Genomic DNA, 8,668 nt, shown 5'->3' with positions numbered 1-8,668 from the left:
AGCTCTACTGGCTCCAGAGCCCAGCAGCTGCCATCGTAATGTGCTGCCTTCCTGAGCTTTCCTGCCACTCAGTTCCACTGAGTTCCACTTGTTATTTAATTTTGTGTGAAGCAAAGTTAGAGGCTCACCAGCCTGAAAAAAAAAACAGAATAATTTTGTATTCGCTGTCCTAGTTTTTTTTTTTTTTTTAAGAAAAAATAAATCAGGGCAGCGTGTTCCCTGGCCTCATTCCCACTGTTTCTAGGATTGCCATACAACACAGCTCGGAAGGAGCCCTGGAGTGGGCAGAGCTGACGCCCACATGGTGACAGGCTGGCTTTCTCGAGCCTTGTCCTGGGGTCCTGGAGGTGCGGATGGGGAAAGATAGTCAGTCAATAAAAGGAAAGAAAACCACCTAATCATGAGAGCTGAAGATGGATTTCATAAAACATTGGACTCCCTGGATGCAGGAGAGAGAAGTGTGTTGGGGGTCAAGAGAGCTGGGTTCTGTCCAGGGTCCTATATAGGCTTGGGGCATTGGTCAAGATCTTTCCATTTCTGAGCCTCTGATCACACCTGAGAAAAGAGATGACTGGCTGGTGTTGTGGGCTGAACTGTGTCTCCCTCAAATTAATACGTTGAAGTCCTAACCCCCAGGACCTCAGAATGTGGCTGTATCTGGAGATAGGGTTTCTAAAGACCCTATCATTAAGAGTTTCTAAAGACCCAACTCATTAAGTTAAAATGAGTTCATTAGGGTGACCTGCTCCAATATGACTGGTGGCCTTATAAGAATATATTTGAACACAGACATAAACAGAGGAAAGAAAATGTGAAGACACAGGGAGAAGACAGCCATCTACAAGACAAGAACAGAGGCCCCAGAAAAACCACCCTGTTGATACCTTGATCTGGGACTTCTAGCCTTCAGAACTGCAGGAAAATACATTTCCATTGTTGAAATCACCCAGTCTGTAGTACTTTGTTTTGACAGCCCTAGTGAACTAATGCAGCTGGATGCATCAGACATCCAGCTTCTGCTCCAAGCTATGGCACCCAAGTGGATGTGTCTAATTCTGGGATCTCAACTGGAGAGAACAGGATCATGAGAGGCCAAAAAAGGTAGTCAAATACAGAACTGAAACTATTTAGGTCTGAGAAGAGAAAACTCTGAAAGGACAACCTTTCCTTCATATGTCCCATGTAAAAGGGACAACATTTGTTGGGCTTTGTGGCAGGCAAGTGGCCATCCTCAGTGGCAGTAGCAGAGAGACATGTTGTCTCAGTATGAGGCTGGGACGTGCATTACTTTGAACTTCCTGTCTTTGGGGGCATTGAAGCCAAAACCCAATGACAATGTGGTGAAGGTGATGCTGAGAGCTCCAGCTGTGTCATGGTGGAAGGAGGAAGTGGAATGAGTGCAGAAGGTGGCGTGACATACGAAATCACTTCACAAAATCTTCTCAATAAGTAGACAGGCTGCCAAATAAAGGCATAGGAATCCTGTGCCTGGAAGTCATCAGGCAGGGTTGCAAGGCTACCACTAGCAGGTGGAGATTCTGACTCTTGGCCATGGCCATCAGACAAATCTTTTGAGTGTCCATTGTGTGTTAGGCACAGTGTAAGAGAAGAAAAGATCCAGTCCCTGCCCCCAGGCAGTTAATACTCACAGCTACCGTTTGAATGCGTCTCCACCAAAGTTCATATTGAAATTTAAGCCCTAATGCAACAGTATTAAGGGGTGATTGAGTCAGGAAGGTTCCACCCTCATGAATGGGATTAATACTGTGATTAAAGAGCTCAAGGTTGAAGGGAACTACCTCATGATCTCTTCCTTCCCCACTGCAAGGTAAGGACACAGTGCTCCATCTCTCCAAAGGACTCAACAACAAGGCACCACCTTGAAAGAAGAGTGAAGCCTTCATAAGGCACCAGTCCTACCCATGACTTGTCGTGGGCTTCCAGCCTCTAGAACCATGAGAAATAAAGTTACGTTCTTTATAAATAACCCAGTCCCAGGTATTTTGTTATAATAGCACAGAGGGACTGAGATACCCATTCATTTATTCATTTATTTACTCATTTGCCTTATCAAAGAGCCTTCCTCGACCATCTCACCTAAAATAGCAACTCTTAGTCCTCTTTCCCTGTTTTATTTCCCACCCTAACACCTACAGCCTCTGGCCATATTCTATATTTACTGCTCATGTGTTAATCTCCTTCACTGAAATAAAAGTACCAAGACAAAGGAAGCCTGACTGTTTTATTCATTGCTATACCCTAGAGCCTAGAAAGTCAATGAATAGTTGATTCTGTATATGTGCAAGGCATGGAGGCAGGTGCTGAAAAATCAGAGGTGAATTTGACACATTTGGTCCTTGTTTTACAGCCTTTAACACACGCAGGATCTCATGTGTGAGAAGAAACATGCCAACCAAAGAAAACTGAGAAAACAGAAAGAGGTAATAGGTACTGAGGGAAGCACTCTAAAATCAGGCACTCTAAGACCTTTTTTGCCTTATTTCTTTGAATTCCCATAGTGTCTCTATGAAGTTAGGTGCTATCCTTATCCCTATTATACAGATGAAGAAACCAAGGCTCAGAGAGATCAAGTCACCTGCCTCAAACCACATGGTAACAGGGTTTGATCCCAGATCTGTAGGTATCAAGAGTATGGCCCTTGAGTCTGGGTATCCAGGGACCCTGTCCTGGCTCTGGTTTTTGGGGTTCCACTAGGACCCTCATTCAGCTGTGCCCATCTGCACAGGGGAAGGAATCTGCAAGACCAAGGGGATGTGCCTACCTGGAGCCCATGTACCCCCTGCTGTCCCACAACTGAGCAGCCAGGACCATGCAATTCCCTGCCTGACACCCCAAGCACCTGCTGGACTCCATGGGCCTCATCCTGTTCTCTGCTCCTAGAAAAACCCAGGCCCTGCATGAGCACGAGGAGGCCTAAGGGGAAATTTGGGGGGCTGGTTTATGGGGGATGAAAGGAGCTTAGATGTATGGGCTGGGGGTCCACAGCAGGCATGGGCATGAAGCCCCCTGTGGTGTGAGAAGGGAAGGGGCAACCTGGGGTACAGAGGGCCCATCTGTACTTGTACTACAGCTCCCCACTCACAGAAATTAGGGGCAGCCTTCTGTGTGGGATTTTATTCTCCAGACTCTATTCCACAACCACCATGTCCCCTCTACCCCAGAGAAAGCGTAGGGGCATGGGTGATGAGCAGGATACCTGTTATCTGCAGTCACGCAGGATGGCTGGGCTGTGCCTTGTTCACCTGAACCAGAGAGGGAAGGTACTGAATCCAGATGGCTTGGAGGAGGAGCCCACAGGATCAAGGAAAACACCCAGGAATGGGAAAGTGACATAAGGCACGGGCTTCCCATCCGCTGGCCCTCAGGACTCATTGCCTGCACACTCTCCTACACACCTCACCCCACTCCGTCTAACCAGGCTCCCTGTTGCAGGGGACAACAATAGCCCCAGTGTCATAGTCATGCTGCCTAAGAGTGGGGATAGAGAGGCAAATCGACGGATGCTATATAAGGGAGAACCAAATCCTTCACCGTCAGCAGGCCAGGCCAGCCTCATCATTAGAGAGACAAGACAGTGAGGTGGCTACAGGTGTGTGCTCAGGGAATGATCCCGAGTTCCACCTGACACTGACTCTGGACAGCTGGGTGAACACGCCCAAGTTACTTGAACTTGTGCAAGTGATTTAAAGTCTCCTGCACTCCAATTACCTTATCTGTAGGACAGAGAAAATTATACTCTCCACCTCAAGTCTTGCGGTGACAACTAGAGAGTTAATATATCCAAATCTACAATAAGTATATAGAACAGTGCCTGGTACAGAGTAAATGTTCAATAAATACCATTTTTTACAATACTCTATCTTTTCTCTTCCCCTCAACTCAAGCACCTCCTTCGTCTTTGGGTACTGTAGTTTCTGGTTCCTAAAAGTATCCACTCTACCACTCTTTCTCATTTTTACCTGCTCCTTCCTAGGCCACATCCTCTCTCCTGAATTACTGCAACACTTCCTAAGGAGTCACATGCCTCACACTGTATCTCCCCAAAGTATTCTCAGGCCCAAGCCACAGAGACCTCCTGATAATGTGAACCTGCTGTCACATCCCTACCCGCCCATTCAGTTCCTGAGCTCTTTATTATCACGTTCAGCAGGTATGTGCTGAGTGCCTACTAAGTGCCAGGCATTCTCTGAACACTGGAGAAGGAGGATTGAGCAGCAGTAAACAGGAACATTGCCTTTACGGAACTTCTCATTGGGGCAGGCAGACAACACCCAAATAAGAAAGCAGCAGGTAACGCCCGGAGATCTGCATAGCATGAAAATAGGGCAACAGGCAGGACCTTTGCAAGCCCTAAGATGTCTCCATGTAAATGAGAAAACGAGAAAACAGTGCGCCTTCCTCCTGACTGAGGCACCCCCATGTGCTGTTCAGCCCCCACTCACCTCCTCCACCAGCCCCACCATGTGCTGCAACCCAGGTAACGAGGTGCCGTAACAGAAAACACTGAAATGCCTAGAATCCTCCAGTGCTGAATTTGCAGCTCCAACCGAGTCCTGGACGGATTTCTAATTCCGTATATATAGCAAAACATCTGCTAGTAGAAAAGAATACAGGATTCTGAGATTCTGTTGAAATAAACTTTTGTTGCCATCAAGGATGACACATGTCTTTCTGGAATTCAGAGGCCATGCACACCTTCTCAGCTCCCATCACAACATATGACAGTGGCCGGTGTAGTTCTGGTCCTTCCCACATCCCAAGGCACCCCCAGATAGCTCTAACCATGCCAAGCCTCTGCAAGAAAACCTTCCATGGCATTGTATTACCAACAGGCTGGCACTCGGTCCCTCCCAGATCTGTTGTTATCTCCCTAGAGTTGACACAGTGTTTCCCAAACTCTAGAGGACAAACAAAGCAGCTTGATTGTCCAGGCCTGAAAAGACAAGGAACCGCTCTCATCCTCAGGACTACCCCACGCGGCTGTGCAACGTGTGCCCTCGCAACTCATGAATTAGGCCCCCTGGAGTTGTTCAGTGCACACTCTGTGCAGCTGTGTATGGTAGACCTGGGTAGTTAGCTGAATGGTGGCCCCCAAAATATAGGTCTACACCCTGGAGTCTGTGAATGAGATCTTATTTGGAAAAGGGTCTTTGCAGATATGTAAAAGTTGAGGATCTTCAGATGAAGAGATCATCTGGATTATCTGGGTGCACCCTAAATCCAATGACAAGCATTCTTATAAGAGCCATCCAGAGCATAGGTACATAGAGGCAAAGGCAAGGTGAAGACAGAGTGGAGACTGGAGTGATATGGCCACATGCCCAGGAATGCTGAGGCAGGCACAAGAACCCGAAAGAGGCAAGGAATGGATTGTCCCATAGAGCTCCCAGAGTGGGCAAGACCCTGCTGGATTTGGGACTTCTGGTCTCCAGAACTGTGAGAAAATAAATTTCTGTTGCTTTCAGACATGAGATTTGTGGTACTTCGTTATGGCCATCTCAGGGAACGAATAATGCCTGCACCAGGTCTCCGTTTAAATGCCATTGGCTTGAGGAAAACCTCCAGGGATCTATCTCCCTCCTGCAGCTGTGCTGAGTGCTCGCACTGGGGGCTCTCAGGCATAGCACCTTCCTCTCAACATCCAGCCCCTTTTGCCATTTGGGGGACTCTAGTCTGTGACTTTGTCCTCCACTCCTGGGCTTGTCTCAGAAGTGACAGATGGACATGTTAGCAAACACTCACCTGTGTCCTCCAAACACAAGGGGTTCTTTTTCAAAATCTTGAGACCCCAAAGGCAAAACATTAGGAGCTGGGAAGTGAGTGAGAGTTCCCTAGTCCCTGATTTTCTGCAGTGTGTGGACACTTTATAAGGCTTATATAAGATGATGGTGATACACACTTGCAGCTGGAGGAAGATGCAGCAGCTGTCAGGCCACCTCAGCCCCGGTGGTTTTCCCAGGCCACACTGGGCAGTCTGACAGTTGCCGTGTCTCAGAATTGAGAGCCCCAGGAGTCAGTGGCAGCTGCCAGGTCTAATGGACATATCTTTCCTGCCTTACATCTTGTCCATGATCAGCATGTCATAGTGATAAAGGCAGTGTCCACTGGGGTGGCTTCTGTTAAGCCACAAACCTGAATGTTCCCATTTGTCTGATTTTTCCTGGTTTCCAGTCCCCTTGGGTGGCTGGATGCTGTGTCCACCAGGGGAACAGGAGAAGCACTATTGCTAACACTCATGGAGCACCTTCTAGGAACCGGGCACTTTCCTGTGCCCTTCACCAGGAGAACTGCAACTAACCTCAGGACAACTCTGTGGTAACTGTTATCTCTGTACACTGCAGATGAGGAATTTGAAAGTCTAGTGTTTCCCAAAGTCACAGAGCTCGTAGTAAAGGCCCTGAGATTCAACCTCAGGCTCTCTGCTTGCGAAACTCATGCTCTTAACTTAGAAAGCCAGAGTTAGCCTCAGTCAGGGTCTCAGCCTCCAGGAGGATCACCCTTGAGTGCTGACTTAGTCTCACCTGCAGGGGCCCCAGCTGAGACTCAGGGGTGCCCCCCGCCATAAGGCCACCCTTGGGGCCTCTGATTTGGAAGAAACAGCATCCAGTGGTTAACATCTGGTCTCCTACTCTAGCAAACAGACTCAGGAAAGTCATAGCCTGGGCAGTTGTGGCTGCCGCTTCCTCCTCTCCCTGTCCCCTTCCCCTCTGCTCTTCCTATTTTTCTCCTCTTTCTCCTCCTCCTGCTCCTTCTTCTCTCAAAAAATATCTATTGAGCATGCACCATACTGAAGGACCTGTGTCCACTGGGAATTTAGCATTGTAAAGGAGACACAGCATAGTATAATGGCATATAAACAAGTAAACAGCAAAAATGAAATAAATATTATACCCATTGCTGCTGCAGGAGAGGAAGCGATTTCCTTGATGGACTACTTTGTTTATGGCACTGAGAATCTGTCTCACAAAGTCTGAAGATGAAGAGTGACTGGAGAACTCTGTAGCAGTCTAGAAGTCTCAAGAGATCTGAGTAATTAGGGCATGCTGGTCAGAAGTTCTGTGGTAGGCAGTGGTTGGCAGTCTCTAAGATGCTCTGATCATGCCTGCTTCCTGATAGTCACACCCCTGTGCAATCCCCTCCCCTCAAATGTGGTCTGGATTTAGTGACTTGCTTCTAATGCATAGAGTAGGACAGGGTGATGGGATGTCACTTCTGATTAGGATATAAAAACACTTTGATGTCCTTCTTGGGAGCCTCCTTGCATGCTTTCTCTCACTCTTGCTTGGATCACTAGCCAGCAAGGAAGCCAGCTGCCTTGTCATGAGGCAGCCCATGGAGAGGTGCCTGTGGGGAGGGACCACAGCCTACTAAAAACCATGAGTGAGCCTGGAAGCAGACCATTCCTCCCCACTCTAACTCTCAGATGAGACTACAGCCCCAGCAATGGCTTGGGAGAAACACATAAGAGACTTTGAGCCAGAGGCACCCAGATAAGCCATGATCACATGAGACGCTGGCCAGAAATGCATTAGGCATTCTTCTCCTGCAGAAGGCACCCGCTCCACAGTAGGACAGCTCTGACATGCAAACTCTGCCAGCTCTAACCCTGAGCATTAGTTCTATTTGCCAGGAACACACAGTGATGATTAATCAATTCCTTTGTCATATGATAGTCTTTCAGGTGTGGGAAGTTGGTATCCTAACAGTGGGTTCCCCTATTCTTAGTTTTCTTCACTCCTGGCCACACTTTTCCAACTGGTTCTCAAATGCTTCTCTGTCCTTGTGTTTTTCCCCAACACAATATCCCAATTACGTTCCCAAAATGTGAAGCCAATTGAACTGTCTTGTTTCTGGCTAGCAAAGCTTTGCTCAAGATGTGCCCTCCACCTGGAATTCCCTTCCTCTTTCTTGTCTGGCCCCACTTACCACTACTGTTTCAAGAATCCTTTCTGAAGCCTGCCCCCTCAGCCTAGCTGGATACCTCCCTGGTGCAGAACCTGTCCTTCCTGCTGCACTCACCTCTCTTCATTGCATCACTGTGCCATCATGATGTGTTCGTGGGTTTGCTCCTATAACTGTGAGCACCTTGAGTGCTGGGAAGGACCCATGGTTCATCTTTGAATCCACAACACTTGTTCATAGTGAGAGGATGGGTGGATTGATTGGATTGATGGATGGATGGTGGATGGATGGATGGATGGATGGATGGACGGATGGACGGGTGATGAACAAAGGAACAGAGGGGCATCCTCCTTAGTAGACAGGGTTCCATTGTCATTCATCCTCAGTACTATCTTTCTGGGTGTGTGCACTTTGTAAGGAAGCTTCTGTGACCTTCAAGATAAAGCCTGGACAGTTTCTCATGGCCTAAAGCAGAGCAAGCCTTACCAACCCCTCTCAGCCCTGCAGGTACAAGTGTCATGACTTCAGTGGTAAGAAATTTCAGAGAGAGAGCGAGCAAGCGAAGAGAAAACAAGAGAGAAAATGAGCCTAGGTTAAAATATTTAAAACATTTCCATACTTCCTGACCTTATAAATATTTCATTAGTAAGATGCTGTCCCACATAAATGCAAACTCAGGGGAAAGGGTCTTACGAAAGCTAGAAGTCAGCATTTTAAGGAAGCCGATTTCCTTTTATAAACATAA

Source organism: Mandrillus leucophaeus, unplaced genomic scaffold (genome assembly GCF_000951045.1).
Source record: "Mandrillus leucophaeus isolate KB7577 unplaced genomic scaffold, Mleu.le_1.0 Scaffold173, whole genome shotgun sequence".
NCBI classification, from domain to species: domain Eukaryota; kingdom Metazoa; phylum Chordata; class Mammalia; order Primates; family Cercopithecidae; genus Mandrillus; species Mandrillus leucophaeus.
The sequence above is the reverse complement of the archived record's forward strand: the minus strand, read 5'-3'. Positions refer to the sequence as shown.